Source organism: Neodiprion lecontei, chromosome 5 (assembly GCF_021901455.1).
Source record: "Neodiprion lecontei isolate iyNeoLeco1 chromosome 5, iyNeoLeco1.1, whole genome shotgun sequence".
NCBI classification, from domain to species: Eukaryota; Metazoa; Arthropoda; class Insecta; order Hymenoptera; family Diprionidae; genus Neodiprion; species Neodiprion lecontei.
Window position 1 is genome coordinate 7,181,035 of NC_060264.1, and position 20,304 is coordinate 7,201,338.

General features: G+C 42.8%; 1 protein-coding gene and 1 long non-coding RNA gene across 2 annotated transcripts in view; one reads left to right on the forward strand and one right to left on the reverse strand.

The window, feature by feature from the left end:
• The window catches only part of LOC107222149 (protein cortex), a 238,171-nt gene that overhangs the window by 25,224 nt on the left and 192,643 nt on the right, over window positions 1-20,304 (forward strand). The window lies entirely within an intron of this gene.
• The window catches only part of LOC124294689, an 80,921-nt gene continuing 61,944 nt past the window's right edge, over window positions 1,328-20,304 (reverse strand). The window contains exon 3 of the long non-coding RNA XR_006904617.1: window positions 1,328-1,439. This is a non-coding gene — a long non-coding RNA (uncharacterized LOC124294689). The remainder of the gene's footprint in view (window positions 1,440-20,304) is intronic.

The following is a 20,304-nucleotide window of genomic DNA, read 5'->3' on the forward strand; positions in this document are numbered from 1 at the left end:
GCTGGAATACACGCTCGCACACGCGTTACTTTTATCGCTGATTAATGACGGACCTCGTTGTCTATTCACTCGCGAGGTGACCGCTCTATTAACTTTTCCTCACTCCACATTCGCTTAAGCACCTCGGTAAATTACGCATAGCTCAAGTTCTTATCACTATCGCCGTTGCGGTATTGCCGGGAATAAATTTATAACGCGCGAATCTTGCGCAAGCTCGTATCGACGCGATTACGACCTGGACGATCATTTTTCCGATCCCCAACTTATACGATACTTTCCTTCCTATATCCAACACGCACAAACAGCTCGCCTCCAGCTAGCGTTAGGAGAGCTTACAATGAGAAAAATGTGATTTGTTACAGTGACAAGAAATATTCAGTAAAACAGGTATCGTTGAAAACACTGTTACAAGAAAATATAGCAACACAGTGATCGTAATGAGACAGAATAGTAACGGATATTTCATTTTCTACCTAGAACTATATTTTTCGACTGTCGTAAAAAATGAACATAGTTAAGGGCTGAACGGTAACCGGAACTAAAAATTTCTCCGAGTGTGTAAACACGAATCTTCGATGAGGATTAGGTTGGCAACGTTTAGGTGAAATCGTTACTTCGCACCTTTAGGATCGTCTGAAGTTTGGTAAGCCGTGATAAACAAAACATACCGAACATACCATTTCGATTGTCGTAAAAAATGAACATAGTTAAGGGCTGAACAGCAACCGGAAGTAACAGTTTCTCTCGGTGTACAATCCACGTTTATTATCGTTTCTCCAGATCTCAACAGGTTAGATCAGAACTTTAAGAATTAAAGCAAGTTTTCTCGCTTTTGTCTTAAAATTGTTCCGCAGATAAATCAATTTACTCAATTATGGTCATCACCCTCAAATGAGTAATTCAAAATGTACCGTATCCAGCCTCAACGGCGAATCATTGTTCACGAATTCTCACTATGTCGAATCTTCTGAACGGTACAATTCACCGAATTCTTTGTTACATCACCCGCGTCTCGTTTTCCGTATATTCCCGCGGTTAATAGCAAAGATTCGCGTATACAACGGAGAGCGACGACCACTTGCTCGGATGGAGGCTGATGTGTAAGTAAGGTCGATGAAATCCGTCGTTTCGAACGCGCGGTATTGCGGAATAACGTAATACGTACCGCGGGATATGTGCTTGTGGTAATTCAGCTTCTACGAGCCCGATCTCTCAGCTCCTGACGCTTCGTATCCTCCGTGCAACGTAGGTACAATGCAGACGCGCAACGTTGATGGATAGAAAAGTCCGTGTAAATCTTGTATCGCGTATATTCCACGGTACGGAATCACTTCCCAGCTGCTGGATCTCGGTTCTGAAGTATAAAGCGGACTTATACCTGAAGCGTCGTTGAGTTGGTGCACCTGTCCGTCCGCCGGCTCGCTCACGGCTGCACGGACCTGCAAAAAACAATGATCACTGCACTTTCACGGAAGCCAAGATTTCGTCGATTTCAAATCGGTTTGAGAATGTTCGCATTTACGCCGTACTCGAGACGGGGCGGGGTTGAGATTCCGGTATTGAAAAGCTCCGAAAGCGCCAAATTCTCAATTTTTTAGCGGTGATACTTAAAGTATAAAGAAATAAAACTTTGACGAAACATCAAAGTTCCGAATGGAGAAAATAGCGAAATGTCGTAACTCCGACGAGGCAAAGTTCCGAAAGTGCGAAAGTGAGAAAATTTAACAATCTAAAACATCGAAATTCCGAATGATGGAAGATTTTCAGTTCTGTGAATTTCTGGCTTGGTTAAATTTCACTACTTTCATCTTTCTTTGTGTTGGATTTTCGATATTTTTATTTTCAGAATCTTGGTCATTCTGATTTTTTACACCTCTTGATCGAGTAAACTACGCTGTGTGAGTACATTTTAATTTTCGGACTTTTATCCCATAGAAACTTTATTTTTCGGAATTTTGCTCTATTGGAACTTTACTTTTCAAAACTTTGCTCTGTCGTAACTTGAATTTCCGGAATCTCGCATTTCAGAACTACGTTGCTTCTTCAAAGTTTGATTTCTTTACATCAAGTTTCGCCGTCGAATAATTATGAATTAGGCGCTCTCGGAACTTTTAAAATTCGGGACTTGAATACCGCTTCTTCAAGACGAAAGTAGTACATCTCGTGCTGTGACGATCACTTTTGATCACAAGCATATCGGGTACTCCATGATCCGGGTATTATGCTCGAGGGGTATTAAAGCTTCTCAAATTTCACGTATAAGGCACAAGAGATAACTCCTGCCAATCACCGTGCAGCCGGATTTTAATAAGCTGGCTAAGAATGAGAAGAGAGAGAGCGAGAGAGAGAGAGAGAGAGAGAGAGAGAGAGAGAGAGAAAGAAAGGTGTGTATGTTTATAATTTTAAATAAAAGAAAAAAGGGTCAAGGGAAAAGAAGAAGCTCCTCCTGCCGCATATTCCGCGGCTCCTCGACACTCTTGATCGCACGCGAAGGCAGACCGTAAGTAGTTAAATGCGGAATGCTTCAGCCAGCTTCGTCAGTTTGATATCCCGTTGGCAGTTGGGAGGCTGAGTTCGGAATATTTTCAAGTTTTCACGTATATAGTAGCAGTCGACGCTGCTACCGATCCGCCGTGATCCGATCTTATATAATTACACGCCTGTCCTTCAAATCCTATACCGTGATAATTTTGCATTTTTCATCAGAGTTTTTTTACCCTCTCTATTCCAACGCCTTTTTTTTCATCCTGTCCGCTCATTCGTTTATTTACCTATTTTATTTTTTTTTTTTTTGCGTACTCGAACTGCCCAAGACTTTCGTTAATTAAAACCTTGTCGTTTTTGAATCAAACTTCATTTTCATACTGGGAACGATCAACCGCGATCGACTGACAAAAACCTGTGATATTTTCTTTCGAAAGTAACTCGATTAGAAACATGTTTTAAATATCCATTCTACTCGCGGTGTAATAAAGTATAACGGCGGGTCACGTATTGTATAAGGAATCACCGCGCAATCCAATTTCTCTCTAAATATCGGCGGAGGTAATAACCGTTCATCTGTAACGTTTTATATATATATATACGTATATATATATACCTAGATGTGTATAATTGTATTGTACGATCGTCCGGGAAGGTGAACGTGAAATAATAATCAGTTGGTAACGAACCGACCGTTGTTTTCGACCAGCATTTCGTCACGGGCACATATAGTTCCAAGTGAATATCTTTAGACGGGTTATAACACCGCATGTACTAACGCACCGGTGGCCTATCTATTAAATTTAATCCATCTACTTAGGTAAATCAGCTGATTCTTTTTTTCTTTTATTTATTTTTAACTTTACCCGATCCGCGAACTGTTCAATAGTACTTTCAAAAAGTTGTCTCAATTCAACGAATTGTCTTCAATAAAAGTCTGACCGCGTGTTTTACGTTTAGTGATTGAAATGGTCCACGTTCGTAGATTACTATGAATTATCTTTGGTTAAAGGTGATAAATAATCGTTGATGTAGCATGAGGTTAAAAAACTGGAGGTACAAAATCAAGAATTTCTACAAACCTCGCACCAATTAATCCGAAGAACATGAAATTTAGCGAGATTGTCCGAATCGGTACAGCGCGGTAGCGGTGGTTTAAGTTAGCGATAGGAAATCGAAGAAACCGGGCTTAAATATCGTCCGGAACATTCCGAACGCATTCGACGGCGATGGTGTGGTGCATCATGAGTCTGATAAAATCTGCACTTTGTGAGGAGAAACAGAGTGGGCAGGCGATGCATCGTCTTGAGCTGATATTTCTCTTCCCCTCTGTTCGGTAGATATACTTGCATGCGGTAGAGAATCGGCCTGAAGCGATGTAAAAGTACTTGCAAAATAGGCGAACCTTATAGGCGTATCGGTAGTAACTGCGGAGTTCCCGTGTCCTCAAGTGGGACAATAAGCCGCGTGATAGGCTTGGTAAATATGTACTCCTTGGAAGGTGGGTATAAAGGCGGCTCGCTGGACCGCGGCTTAAAAGCCCTACTGAGGAACGATATCGGTAATTTGCGGAATTCGATAAAGACGCCGGTTCTTCCCGCGGTGATAACGACTCCGCACGGTATCCACGCCTCCGGTAATAAATATCTGAAATCCCTAATGGATCTCAAGCCTCGGAAGGGCAACAATGCGCCGCGGCACTGCAAGCTCCTCTCCAGGGCTGCAAAAATATCGCGGGTAGGTACCTGAGCTCCTCGCAACCGATCGACGGAACCGACCGCCTCCGTTACTTACCCTTATCTCTTGTCCCCCCGACGCTTGCATGGCTACCGAGTATAACGCCGAGCCCTTTTATACTTTGAAGAAGGCCCGAAGAAGTTGGTCTAGTCGCGTCACTCCAAGACGATCGACGGAATTACGGAGACCTGTGGGATTCATGTACCGCGATTATTGCCCGGCTATCCTGAATAAAATAAAATGCCTCTCCGTCCGCTGGTCCACCCTTTTCTATATCTTAATGCCGCGATACATCGAAGCTTGCAATTTCCAGGTACTTACGTGGGTCGTTTAACCTATGCTCGGACTCCGTTCCTCTCGGCCATCCGTTGTTGCAGCCTCTTCGCTCCTTCCTTCACCCGGTGTCGTTCAATACGTCATTAACAATTCCGCCTATGGCTGCTATACGACGATGCCTCAATGCCCCGCGTCTATCGGTATACGGCCACACAACTGTCAACCCGATGAGTTACAGCCTCACCTTTAATGTCGCCGGGGATGGAACTAAGTGTCGAGCGAGATATGTGCGCGGTGTAATCCACTCGGCTATTATTATGTAACTCTTGTGTTCGCTTTCGACGTTCAGGATATTGTTTCACATTTTTTATACCGTAGGAATAATTTCCGTCGTTTGAATTTCAACTAGGGACTAGCGAAGCATCGGTACACCGTAATAACGGTGACAGAGAACTCCTCTTGTGCACTTCGCGTTAATGCAAACTATTATTTCCGGAAGAGTGCGAAGCTCAAAAAGCTAACCGGAGAAACAAAAAATAAAACAACTTAATCTTAAACACCCAATTGGCACTGTTTGTCGTTCCCCGACCACGGACCTCAATTTCGGGACATCAAGTGGCTTCGATTCAGGTGTCGCGCTTGCTAAGATTGCTATATTTCTCACATTCCACGAGGAATGCGGGCAAAGAATATACCGACACTTCGGCATCCTCCATTACAGATACGTAACAGCGAGTCGAGCCTTGGGCAAAGCCAAATAACCAATCTTACACCACCGGTGCGAGTACATCTGGATGTGGGTACGTTTATAGAGTACGGATACCACACAGCGGCTGAGGCATCGTGCACATCTGAAATACGTACAAGTGTAATCCCATGGTATCGGGCAAAGCACCGTACAGACGATAAGTGTAAGTTGGTAAGGTTGCGTTTGGTGCAATTTGCGTTAACTGTGCCACGGCACGCCCTTTACCGCGCGGTAGAAACGGCCAAGATTTTGTCCGTACGATATCAAATACTCCGGTTCACCGGTATCGAAGTATCGATTGCACGGTACGGACGATAGTTTAACAGCAACTTTTCGTACCGGGAGTGGGATCACAGTTCAATGATGTCCGCGGGTGTAGAAATAACTGAGCCAAGTCCGCGGCTGCTCGAAGGACTACAACGACGGCTATCTCGTATCTGGTCCCTATCTGCCGTGGTATCCGGCATCTCTCCTTTCCGATCGCGTAACACCCGCACACTGCAACGCTCGGTATGCGGGCTCTACGACGAAATATGGGCTTTTCTTCACCGGCTCAAGTACTCCTCGCCTCCTTCGGACTCGGACTAGCGGACACCGAAGCCTTGATCGCATCCTTCGTGTATAAACCAACGAATGATGCGGATGAATTCATAACTCACCGATTCCCTTCTTTCTCTCTGTCGCTTGTTACTTTTTCAAATGTCTATGGATTATCTCTCTCAATCTCTCTCTGTATTCATGTCTAACTCTTTTTGAATCCCAAGCTCGTGCGACACGCGAATCCAGAGTCATGCACTACCCTTCATCTCATGATCTGTTCCCCTGCGTGTCTTACTATAATTCTATACCAGTGACACCGACTCCGGATATACGGTATCTTCGTTTTAAATTACTCCTATAATCCCGTACTCGTTCATCCGCCGTTAGGATTCATTATCGAGTTTACACTATCTTCGCGTAAAAGTATCACGTTGACTTTAACCTTCGGATGCCACGGATACTTTCTCGAGATATCCGATTTTCTATCAAAACGCTGGGTAGAATGGTCTTATTTCGATTTTTTTTTTTTTTTGACGATAGCCAATTAACTGATCGCGAAATCTGTCTGTATATTGAGAAATTGTTAAGTGTTCAAGTGTTCAGAGATATAGTCGGTTGAGAAATGTTTTCTCGCGAAGAACGAAAGCCTAGAGATCCATTTTGGAATTTCTGAAACTCCAGTGTGGCTTGCGAGGGTCAGGAATGAATCGGTTCTACCGTTTCGATGAAAAGTTAGGAAAAGAGAAAAAACTGTTTGGATAATCTCGCGAAATGTTATTTGCGCCAAAAATGGTGAACACGAATGATACGCGAATAACACAATCTAAGATATCAACAATCTGAGGAAATGTTTTATAATTGTAACGTACAAACTGTGATCAAACTCTTGTGTTTTCGATCCGATTCCAAGGTTTTTTTATGGCTTGTCATGTTCACCATAGAGATCTCGAAAGATTGCTCGAGAAAAATTTTACTAATAGTTATCTCCACAGTGGATAAACGTAGATTTGTCTAAGCACCGTACAACAGATGTTCCTTGATAATTACATTTACATTTAATTTGTGGGAAGATATTATAATCTGATGAAACACGCCGGGGTTTAATAATTTGAAACGTTTCATTTATGAAAATATGTTTTCAAATTGTCGATACCTCGGCTTGCCTTAGTTAAATTTTTGCTAAGTAGAAATCTTGTTTCATTCGCGTTTGCCATCATTGGCAAAAATAACACTACCGAAGATTCTTTCGAACGGTTTTTTTTCTCTTCTCCTAACTTTTAATTCACACGCTGAAGACCGTTCATCCCATTAAACACCTATCCGTGAAAAGAGACGCGCCGAGTTAGTTTTACTCCCTATTCTCCATCGTGCTTCGGGCTTGTCAGTTACGCGATTACATCACTGGCTCAGACGACGAGTCAGCGGTGTTAATTAGCGCTGTGCTAATCGCTCTGCCGTCTTGAATTTCGAAAAACGAGTCTTGGAAACGAAGGTGATAAAGCTGGACCCCCCCTCCGGGGAGTCGGAGTGACCTACGATCAACACGGTGCGGTGGGTAGGAACATAATATCTCAAGGAAATGTAGAAAAGGTTGACGCTGTCGAGGCGCTGGGTGTTCGAGCTTTCGTGCTTTCGTATCGTGAGATGTTGCGTTGTAAAGTCTGGGGCAGCAGGAAGGGATATGCGGCCAGATGTGGACAGAGCTTGGCGTCTTGCGGAGAACCGCACACGCGAATAGGAACCAGATGAGCTCTCCGCGTATCTGATCGTGTTCACTCTTCTACGCTGCAGGAGGAGAATCGAGAGTCTATTAAAGCAGCCCGCGCCGAAGGTTTATACCTTGTATTTTATGCGCACTTGTTTATCGCCCGTGGTATCCGCACTCGCTAATTCACGCCCGATCCGCGCTCCTTTTCTCAAACAATCCTTGCGACTGTCGCTCAAGGCCAACCGCTTCTTCGATTCACCTTTCAAAATTTCCCGCCATCATTTATATTTTTCCCTGCGACATCGTTGAGCAGTTTTCTGCCACGCAGCCGAGGATCCGGCATGAAACGGCGAGCAGTCGGACGGATAACTTGGAGCTATAAGCCACTCCGTACTGTCTGACCAAATTGAGATGTCACTACTTTTTACCTCGCCGATCGCTACGTACCTACCTACCTTTATATATCTACCTTATACCCCCAAGACAGAATTTTTACAACGATATATAGGCACGTGAGCTATCAACCGTGATCGACGTACCTCCGTGATTCGATCCAACTAGCAGAGCTGTTATACCCTGTACATCCTATCCTATCTAACGAACGTTTTGCACCGGGAATATAGAAACGTTGCTCGAAGATTTGTTCTATTAAACGAGGCGACGCCACGGAGAAATTCCGTGCCCTGCGGCATTCGGAATTACGCTTCTTGTTATCGTTGCCATTTTTTTTATTTTTCAACCGCACCCGGTAATCATTCGTTCGTTTCGGTATGCATTTTTATACTACGCTGTATCAATACTCCTCCGTTGCGTCTTCTTTCGAGTATTAAAATTTCTACGAAAATTACTGCAAGTCGAATTACGTAATTAATATGGAAGAAATTTCTTTTTATTCTTCTAATTTCATCCATCTTCTTATCATTCTCGACGGTCTCAATCAATACAGTTGCATAATTATGACGTGGGATTAATGGTTTTATTTTTTTTAACCATTCGACTAGTTTGTTCTTATGAGAATGATTATTAATATATAAAGCAACGAAATCCAGATTGACTGTTGACAATAACTTGCAAATATCTGAAGAATGGCTGATCCTAATCTTCCGTTAGTTTCTTGGTTGATATTGGTACTAATTGAGTCTAAACAAAATTCAACTGAAATAAAAATGGTACCATTTGAACTTACAATCCGATGTCTAACTTTTACGTAATTTTCAAGAAACGAGTGAGTTTGCTAGTAAAATTTGATTGAAATCCGACCTGAAAAAATGGATATATTCGTCTGAAAACCCGGGAAATTTCAGGAGATTCGATACGTCATTGACACCAGACGCCCTGAGAGTCGAAGGATTTTCAGGAAACGGAGCCGGCGATTAGTCGTCTGGTTTATAAAACGCGTCCGCGAGTTTACGAGCACATCTTCCGGATTCATACCAAAGCCGAAGGTGGCATTTCTCCTGGCGAACAATGGAACGAGGTGGTACCGCACGGTCGTTTTCTTATCCGAGTCCCGGTTTTTGTCGCCTATCTCAGAAAGAGAGGAATTCACTGCCGGGGCCTTAAAGTGGCGGGTATCGGTTGACGGAAAATATGTGTATTTGCACGCTGCGTGTAGGTGTCGATGAGTAGCTGCTTGTGTCCTGCGGAGCTTCCGTTCGCTCTTGCAGAGCGAGACACGAGGCTCGATGTATGTGTTGGAATGTCGCACGCCCACGTCGCCTTTGCGAAAAACGAAACGTATAAAGGAACGACAAAGTCTCGTGCAGGTCAAAAATCGAAACGTCGCTTTGTTCGCGGTTTTGCAGCCTATCCCGCATATTATCCCGCAGGACCGTGTTCCGACGGCCCACTGCTTCCGAGAGTCTCTCAGCCAGCTGCGTGGCCCACGCAGATTTTAACCCTCGTGTCGCCGAAGCTCTTCTTCTTCTTCTTCTTCTTCTTCTTCTTCTTCTTCGCATCTCGGTCAATGCGAAATACGCGATTTCTGTTTCCCATAGATTATCACACACCGAACATCACCGCGATTCTAGGATATCTTATCGCCTCTTCGATCCCAGAGCCGTAAACTTACTCTCTCGTCCCGTTTAACGTCAAACTTAAGACGAGGCTGAAGCTTGCAGCCGGAATTGACAGCATAAGGTTCTAATGTTCATTCGAATAAGGTAGTCAAGTCCGATAATCAATATTTTGTTAACTAACTTAAATCACAGATACTTTTATACAATTATGAGGATGAAACTGGACTGCATTCTGTTATTTTCAAAAAGTTTAACAGGTTCCGCTGTTAAGTAACTCTGACTGCTGGATTCAACTTCATAAACTTGAGAATGCAGCGGGTATATAAGCTCGGATGGAAAATGTCTCGAAACAAAGACGTGATGAAATGGAGGATTGAAAATTTAGACTCCAGAAATCAGGTTATTCTACTATCTTTTTTTTGCATAAAAAAAAATCGATATTGCTTGTCTCATTCCCATGAAGAATAGTTTTATTCCGAGTGTTCGTAAATCGATTATCGACAAATTGTCAAATCGATTGTATTTCACATGCTGATGTCCTATGCATGACTAGTCCTAACCGTAAAAATAAAGTTTTTTAAAAATATCCTAACGTCGCAATTTTTCTTTGACAGCATTTCGTAAGATCTACAGCTCCTGCGATATTTCATGCAAAAAAAACTGGTTGTTGTGATTCTACGTCTCCTTAAGGATGTTTGGGACGCATAGTCTGGTCAAAAATGTTTCGAATCTGAAAAATCACAAAGTGAAAGTGAAACAGAGTTCAACTGAATTCCAATCACAAAGTCCTTGGTATTACCAACTTCAGAAAAATTACATTTCTTCACTATTTTACTACTCAAACATCCGTACAGTTCGTCTGATTCCATATGAGAATAAGCTTATTTGATCCGCAAATCAATACCCTACAAATGTTTTCCGGTACAGATCCTTTCTTAATTTCGTCAGCTGGTAAAACCAAATTCGATACGTAAAATCGTAATAATTCACAGATGTTAAACTTGTGATTCAACCAAAAATACGTTATCGTTAATCGCAATTTGATTTAGACGATCTGTGGAGAATTAATTTATGAATGAGATCAGCTGTCGGTCATCAGAATCAGACACGAAATATGAAGTAAAAAAAAAGAGTATGTAGTAACGAGGTTTCTACGATTCAGTTAAACTAACGAGGTGTTTATATGTAGTTGCACATCAGCCTTTCAACATTTTCTCCTCGCATCACTGGAACTTTCATAGTTAAAGCTAACTAGATTATCATCGTCAACGCTATTCGAGATTCCGTTTCGTCACGTTTTTGCATCAACGCTACAATTAATCTCGTCCATTTTTTACGATAAACTTTCCTCCTTGACAAATATACACGTTCAGCAAACGTCCCGATGCAATTGCGCGAAGCTGAATAAAAATATCTCCGCAACACGGCGATGAGGTTTAGGCGTGGGTACGTCTTCTTTCCGTGTGATTTAGTCCGAGCGGGTATCGCCGCATGCGGCGCTGCAGCAGGCGCGGGGTTATATTTATACCGATAGCGATCTTATTTCAATCGAGCATTGGCAAAGGTCAGTTTTTACGCCGCGTACGTATCGGCGCGGCTATAAGGCAGGCGGAGAGGCGGTCAGGCAGGTGGAGGTATAAGGTGTCTTCTTCTTCGTCTGGAAAAGGGTATGCCGAGCCAAACCGTGATTTAAAATAGTCCCTATATCTGTGCCGTAAGATGGGAACGATACAGGCAAGCGCGTGCTCTTCCGTACATTTATATCTTCTCTCCATTTCCCGTACGCTCGAATATCGCTCAGTTGACGATAAGCACGGGTTCTTAAAACGGATATTGCGTGTATTTGGTGACGGCTGAAAGAGAAATATTTGCACGAAATTACACACTTTGGAAAAAAAGGTCAGTTTGTGAGGTTTGGTCTACTTTTTTAGTTAAACAAGGCTTTAAAGTCAATTTATCGTTGCACGAGCGTTAAATTTTCGCAACGGTTACAAGAAAATATAGCAACAGTGACTAGACTTTCCGGTAACAGCTAGAAAACTAATTTTCATTTTCTACCTAGAACTTTATTTTTCGATTGTGGTAAAAAATGAAAATAATTAAGGACTCAGCGATAACCGGAATTAAAAATTTCTCTCAGCGTGTAGTCAGGATATAAGAAATAAAGACGTCTTATTGATTATTCGGTCAATTTTACGGATCGTTGATCGTGAAGGTAACGGTTTTAGTTTTTTTAAGCTACGCACACAGATCGACGGTTCATCTAGTCTGGAATTAATTATTATCGCAGCGGTTTATTTGGGGGGAAAAAGATCGACTCTAGAGAGGAAGTATCAGCTACTTTTCATACGAGATATATTGTATCAGGAAAGATGGGTGAGAAATGTCGAGGAAATGGAATACGACGCTTTGACAGGATTCGCACGGGGCGGTAATATTAAACCTTCGGGGAATGTTTACTGGTACAGAATCTCCATTAATTGAGACTGCGGCAGCTCGGAGAAAATGGATATCCTCCATGCTGGTCTTGGTGCTAGTTCATCTTGTTCTTTCTTACCACGCGACTCACGCTGACGACTCGGCGAATGCACCCGCAGCCGTGTGTAAGATATAATATAATATAGTGTAGGAATGAGCTTCGGGTATCGCACGGAAATTGATATAAATTTCAAAACCACTCTCGGACTCAGATGTATAAATATGTCTGATTGTGAGCTATGCAGGCAATTAGCCGTATCTCTGTCTGCAGATTGGCGGGAAAAAGCTTTACCTATCCGTTAACGAACGGAACAGTCTGCAGCTTTTTCTATAATTGCGCGTGGCAATGAGTTCGGTGAAAATTGTTGTCGTTTTTGGAAATCAGAATACCGCGAATATCTGATAAAAACTCGTCAACTTCTCTTTGTCGTGAAGTTTTTTTTATGTATCTTTGTGATGTCGTTCAGCGAAAAAACGGACGATGCGAGACGGGGTTGAAGTTGCGAATTTGAAAAGTTTTGAAAGCGTATAATTCCGTGTTATTTGGTGGGAAAACTTGAAGTAAAGAAATCAGACTTCGAAGAAACATCAAAGTTTCGGATGGTTGGAAACCCGACGGCTCAAAGTTCCGAAATCCGAGATTTCGAAAAGTAAAGCAAGTTCGGATAGAGAAAAATTCCGAAAAATAAATGCGGAAATTCACGGAACTTCGATGTTCAGAGTGAAATTTTTCTCATTTTCACACTTTCGGAATTTTGACTTGTCGGAGTTGCGCTCTTTCAACATTTTGTATTTCCGGAATTTTGAACCTTCGGAACTTTGAGCGTCAATTTTCGTACCATTCGAAACTTTGAGGTTTCGTCAAAGTACGATTTCTTTACTTCAAGTGTCAGCGGACAAAAATTGAGAATTAGACACCTTGGGATCTTTTCAAATTCGGAATTTCAACCCCGTCCCAACATTGCGCATGAAAAAGCGAGAAGCCAGTACGTACTATCACGGGTCTGGATGCAGCGAGTCCCTTAGGAATCGCAAGAGAATTTCACATAGCGAAGTGACACCGGACTTATTGTTAGTTAATATCTTATGGATTAGAATGCAGGACATCTCGGGACAGGTTAATGCCATTCCTCGTTATGATTCATGCCCGGCTAACCATGCGCGATATCTCGCGAATATACGTACACGTTACAGCCGGTCATGTGAAAACCTGTTTAAATACTCAAGCGAGAGATTGAAATAAGTATAACACGCAGCGTGCAGTGTGTATATTACACGCAGTGACTTCTGAGGCTGGATATCGCTGGTATGGCCATATAATTATCCGATACGTTGGCATAACCCTGCACCGGGCACGTATAATCTTTTACACCGATAATCAATAATTTCATAGCATATGCATACGTATATAATATATCTGAGGTACGTCGCTGAAACGGAACGCTGGAAAGGATCTTACACGCGCATTAAAGCCACGATCCGTCCACTTACTATCCGCGCATCTCAACCAGAGTGATGTTTTTGCGTATACTGTGCAAGTGGAACGTTAAAGGAACGATCGATTGTTATCACTTATCCGACACTTGTTAGTTAGTCAACTTTTCACGCCATTAGAAGCCAATTCTCGTGCATGCCGTGCAGTTTCCAAGTCCATCGACTATCCTCCTCGCATCCATTCGATCCAAGAGAGGGACTCGGGATTTGAAATTACAATTTCCCAGTTCGTGTCGCCGCGCACGATTGTTACGATCTCTTGATTCAGCTGAGGGATCTGATACTGTATTAGCGTAAACCCCGGCCGAAGAAGAACTGTTGTTCAATTAATCTTTTTTCGGAAGAATTCGAGGCCTCCGTTTCATTACGTTCAACTTCCGGTCATCCGAACATTGCGCCAACTTTCCGAAGCCTGTCGAATGTTACGAGACTGAAGTTAGTAACGTCAACACAACGAAACGTTTCCGAAAAAAATTATCACCGTACAATTTCCAATGGTGATTTTCAAGAAGGATGGCTTTTCAGAATACACACATCTCGGTGTGTTTTTTTTTATCGCGGCTTACCAAACTTCAGACGATCTCAAAGGTGCGAAGTAACGATTTCAACTAATCGTAAACGTTGCCAACTTAATCCTCATCGAAGATTCGCGTTTACACACCGAGAGAAATTTTTAGTTCCGGTTACCGTTCAGTCCTTAACTACTTTCATTTTTTACCATAATCGAAAAATATAGTTCTAGGTAGAGAATGAAAATTAGTTTTCTAGCTGTAACCAGAAAGTCTAGTATCCGTTACTATTCTTTCTCGTTACGATCACTGTTGCTATATTTTCTTGCAAATGTTGGGAAAATTTAACGCTCGTGTAACGATAAGTTGACGTTAAAGCCTTGCTTAACTAAAAAAGTATAGTAAACTTCACAAACTGATTTTGCGTTTCGTAATTCCAACAATATTCAAACAGTTTTTTCAACGATACAGCTGTTTCACTCAATTTTTCCAGTTACCGTAACAAATGAAATTTTTCTCAGCGCAGCGTTTAAACGGCGACTCAATGTTCCTTGGTTACGATTTCTGCATCAGGGTGGGTAGGTATAATCGCGGGGGTTGAGTCGATTACCTGCTCGAGTATCGCGGGACAAATTCACTGCCTCCGGATGCCAGATAGGTGATCTTTAATTCATCGATCCTAGGATCGTCTCACGATCAGCATACCCGCGGTTCCTCCAGGCTACACTGATCTGGAATGATCTTCAGCGATCTACATACGCTGGGAAGAACGTGCAGTGCAGCTACTTACCGTAGTCATGCGTCGTCGCTCCCGGCACGTTGGTTCCACTCTTGCCTCAAGCCAGAGCCAGACTGGCTGCTTATCTCTTGATAATTCTACGGTGACAGTTAAAGTTAACAATATCATATATCACAGCTGCAACGCCGCCGACGCCGCCGCCGTTGCTCTCGATCTGGATCTCTCGGCTCCGACTGCCTCCACTTCTATGTATGCATTTGCTACTTTCCGAGATTCTACACGCGATTAATTCAATCCAGATCCTTGGCATCTTCTTATGCCTGCCTACCAGCTAGGCTGCGATTCGCACGGAGCGCAGGACGAACCTGTTGGAGATTAATTTTCCCATATCGATAATCTAGATACAAGATATTTAATACGCAGCGAATACTTGTGCTAATTGGGAATTTAACAAACCGTTGGTCTGATCAGGTACGGGGGAGAATTAATTATCGTTCTTGATCTTGAGGACGATCGATTCATTTCTACAGTTTTATACGATGTACGTACAGCGATTTATACCGATCAATTCCCAAGGATATAATTTACTTATCTTTAGATTTATTTCAGTAATTTCGCAGACTTGAATCGTGTTTAAAATTTTACTTTGTCACGCTCGCAAGTCGACTGCGAAGACTTTCTTGTTCTTGCCGTGCAGACGTTTGTAATATTACAAGGAGAAGACACACATACGCGCACATTGGGAAATGTTCACATACGACTCCGGATATATTCGCGGTGGAATTGAAGCGTTAACACCGAGGCAACATAAACGTCTCTGAGATCTTGTTAATTTTAACGTGTTTGTATAATAGTCTCGGTGCAGGAATTTCGCGGTACGTTAAAGCCGAGGTGTCGCTGCGTATATACCCGGCTGTGTAGAGTCTTGTTTACGTGGGCATTAGAGTTCAACCAAGTACGTGTCGGAAACGATCTTGGAATGCCAACGTGCAGCAAAATTTTGCATAAATCTCAATAATCGCGCTTTAATTTCAACGGCGTTAGAGTCTTGCACACCGCTGCACTATTCGCGTTAAATTTTATCTCTCTTATTCCGTTTGTGCTTCAATGCCCTCGCTCTTTTATAAGCCAGATGCATTTTCTTTTACGCCCTGTTATCCCAGCTGATCCTCAACCATTCACTGCCCTGCAATTATGCACGAGATTATAATCTCGTAGCGTTTAAACTTGTGAAACACCTTAGGCATGATATTATCAATTATGCGCTTAAACAAAATATAGCGCATGCGAAAGAAACTTTTAAAAAATTGTGACTCGAGTTCGTAGGTTCGGTTGTATAAATCTCTTATCAATAATATAGACGGAAATTTGAAACCCGTGAATTTCGAACGAAAAAATCCCATCACTGATCATTTATGCGGACAAGTTACACAATTATTGTTTCATATCTTGTTAATGCCAAAATCGATCCGTTTGTCCAATTTTTAGGTAATCGTGGTTCTCTATGTTCGCAAATACATTATCTATAATTCGTTCAGGGTTGCTTACTTACAAAACCAATTGTACGAAATATCGTTTTGACTTTAATTGTTACATTTATACTTCGTGGAATAATGTTATAAGAACGTTACTAAAAATCAATCTTCAAAGAGTTTGTAAAGAACCAACGAAGAAACGAACGATAATTGAACATTCCGGATTTGAATTAGCCAGCCTTTGGGTTAAGTAGAAGAGATTCTTTGAACAGTATTAATTTTTTTCTCTTTGAACTCCGTCAATTCGTTTTCAATTATAATTTTGTTAATTCCAGTTTTCGGCGGACTGTGCGAAAGAATATTCGTTGCGTGTTTGAACATATCGAACTTGATCGCGAACCAGTTTACGCGTTCGATAATTTTTTTTTCTCACGATTTGACAATAATTCAAAAAACACAGAGAGCGCAGGGTAATTAGAGTCGGCGTGAATAGCGCAGCAAAAAGTGAACTCTCTCTTTGAAGCGAGTCGAAGGTAAATCGCGCGGAAAGATTTGCAGCGAGGAGGTGCGTTTGAGCAGCCCGGAGCTGAAGCCGGGGTCAGTAGAGCCGATCGGCTTATCCTAGGCCGGGTCATAACAGGCGTGCAGATCGAGTGCAATAAATACGCGAGAGAGGAGTCATTGCGAAGGTAGAGAAGGTAGAGAAGGTAGAGAAGGTAGAGCCAGCCTCGCTCCGCGGACTCCGTGGACTCCGTTCGCGGTCTACCTAAGAAGCCGAGAGGGCCGGCACCGTGAGTTATGCTTTCCATGGGTGAAATATAACGCGTATAACGCATACCGATCGCCGCGTTCACGTATATCCACAAGCCGTTTTGACTCACACTTCAACGTCGATCCGGTTAAGCCGCTGTCGCGACTCCGCGGGGCGGTGTCCGGGTTCCGAATTTTAAAAGTTCCGAAAGCGTCTGATTCCGATTTATATCGTGGCGAAACTCGGAGTGAAGATGTCGAACTTTGACGAAACAAAAAAGTTTCTAATGGGCGCACTGAGAAAAATTTCATTTGTTGGGGTGACTGGAAAAATTCAGTAAAACAGGTATCGTTAAAAAAACTGTTCGAATATTGTTGGAATTACGAAAAACGAGGTACGCGTAAACATTTGGCGCTATCGTCGATCCTTTTTTGCTAATTGCAACGCAAAATCAGTTTGCGAGGTTTACTCTATTTTTTTAGATAAACAAAGCTTTGACGTCAATTTATCGTTGCACGAGCGTTTAATTTTCGCAACAGTCGCAAGAAAATCTAGTAAGAGTGATCGTAATGAGAAAGAATAGTAACGGATACCAGACTTTCCGGTGACGGCTAGAAAACTAATTTCCATTTTGTACCTGGAAGTATATTTTTCGATTGTGGTAAAAAATGAAAATAGTCAAGGACCGAGCGGTGACCGGAACTAAAAATTTCTCTCAGTGGGGAAATTCGAGGGCTCGCAAGTTCCGAAATCCAAGATTCCGATAATTTAAGTTACGGTAGAGCAAAATTCCGAAAATTAAAATATACGCGTATGATATTTTGACATATTCTCATTCTCGCACTTTCGGAACTTTGACTTGTCGGAGTTGCTCCCTTTCAACAGTTTGTCCATTCGGAATTTTGCCCGTCAAGAGCTTCGAGCGTCGGATTTCGAAGCTCTGACGTATCGTCAAAGTTAGTTTTCTTTATTTCAAGTTTCGCTACCAAAGAATTCGGAATTTGGCACTTTCAAAAATGACTGTCCGAATAACGATTTATCGCGCATCGTTAAATCGCATGAAATTTCATTAAATCAGTCAAACCTTTTCTTCGCAATGTTCGATCGGCATGTATATGCGATTGGTAAATTCAACAAATCATTTATGTCTATCACACGTGTACAGTCTCCCGAAACGCAAAAACCGCGATTTTAAATACTCTAAACAAAGATCCTCCCTAAAATCGCAATCGTTAGGTACAACATCAACGTCGCGGAGTACAACAATCTCATCACGAAGACACAGAGCGTCGGTAGGGTTTCCGATTTTCAGAGGAAAAAGTCAAACGGCGGTACCAAAAAGGCGGCTGATTCGAGGCGATATGACTCAGCGTTTGCCGTTCAGGCAGGATCGGGCAGTGATTACACCTTCCTCACCTTCTTCGCTCGGCCGATACGGGATCGGAGGGTATTTAAGATGCCCTATTAAGCGGGGCTGGAGGCGAGTCGACACGCGGGTGGGTCCACGAAAGGCAAAACAACTCGAGCGACAAGAAACCCCGTACAACGTTCGCCCACCTACACACCTAAACACGCGATAGATTGTCGGCGTAAGCGCCGCGGCGCTCGGCGTCGGCCCAATATTTAACGGTCCTCCGAACAATGCTTTCGCCTCCTCTTCAGGGGCAGCGGCCTTTTCTACGCCTCGCGCAAGAAGAGGATCGCCTCTTACGCCGTGTAAGAGCACCATGTCAGCGTAATGAACACGAGCCGAGCCCACCCGCGGATCCTGGAGGCGCCAAGGTTGAAAAATAATTCCAACCCTCTATTGTCCGCGGTGTGGTGCGTTGTGTCGTACACGTTAAAAGATCGAGCTTACTCCCGCGGCTACGGAGCTTTCCTTACCTTATTCTCGACTCGCTCTTTTCCTCCTACGAAGATAAAGAGAGCTGCGAGTGCTTCTGCATACGCGTGCGCGTCTGCGTGTGTGTCCGTGCCCTACCGTTCCTTCCTATCCTCATTTTTTCATTCACACACGCGCACCCGCAAACGTAGCTTCGACACGGTTTCTTTTTCGCTTATTTTTCGCACTATGACAAACGCCAAAAGGACGCGTACGAAGCGAACCTCGGGGTATTGTTTGGCGGGCATATTCAACCGTTCTGCACAGGTTCATGACTACCTTCACGCGGACAACGGATAACCCGCGTATGATTTAGTGGCTTCTGAAGAGAATGCGCGTCGTCGCGAAATATCCATTCGCCTTTCCTTATACCTGGCGTACCGGTCGTTATACGGTAGGCGCTGCGTCTAAGGGTGAAAATATTTCATACGCGCATGCCTCTGACATCGTAAATCAATTTTTGACGCACTTCCGTTACGCCTACGTACGTCAGGTGGGTTAGATTTTAGTCACAGTTGTCGTAAAATTTTACGACTAAGGTATCACGAGTAATCGGCACTCTTACTTGGACGTATTTATTGTACCTACACTCGTTACCGTTACGTCAAGTGTAAATGGACTTCCGTAATATACTTAAGTACCAGTGTTAATCGATCGCTAATTTTTTACTTATCATTTGGAACATAATTTTGGGAAACGAAACAGTTGCAGCGTAAGTTGGTATAAACGAACTCACGAGCGTACGTAAGTATGTATATCGGGCAGATATCGAATCGGTAATACTTTGCGGGGATATCGAAACTTCGAGTGTAAAAGTATCGCTGTAATAAACAGACCGTCTTTATGCCCGAGTGCAGAATATAGTTGGCAGGCTCACAGATAGCCTGCAGGATTGCGACATCAATATGTGATCACTTTACGTTCAATTGATGACTACGATATTACACCGAAGGACGATTGCCACAGCTGATTCTCCTTTTTCTCAGCTTGCAAGTTGCCGTTGACTCGCTTATATTGAGTTCTCAAGATAATCAGATGCGCCGTGAATAAATGAATATGGTGTAAAATACCTGAAATACGCTGTTTCAATTTCCCATATAACGATTCCACGGATTCGAGCTACCTTCGCTTTATACACCAGACGTGCGATACTCGGACGCAATTATCTTCGGTCCTTTCGACAGCCGCGGGTGCCTTTAAACATTTTCTTTCTTTTCTTACTCGACGTACAGTTGACGCAAAAATTTTACCGATATTGAAAGTATTTGAAACGGTATATTCTGAAAGTTGAGACGAATTTGAAACTCGTGAATTTGAAATGAAAACAGGTAGATTATAAAATTCTATCTTCTTTCTGCTACAAATGTACACTGGCAACTGACCAACTTTCACGAATTATAATCTAGCACATTTCGTTCATGAATGAATTATCTACAAATCGCTTGGCATGAATTTTCAACGCTCC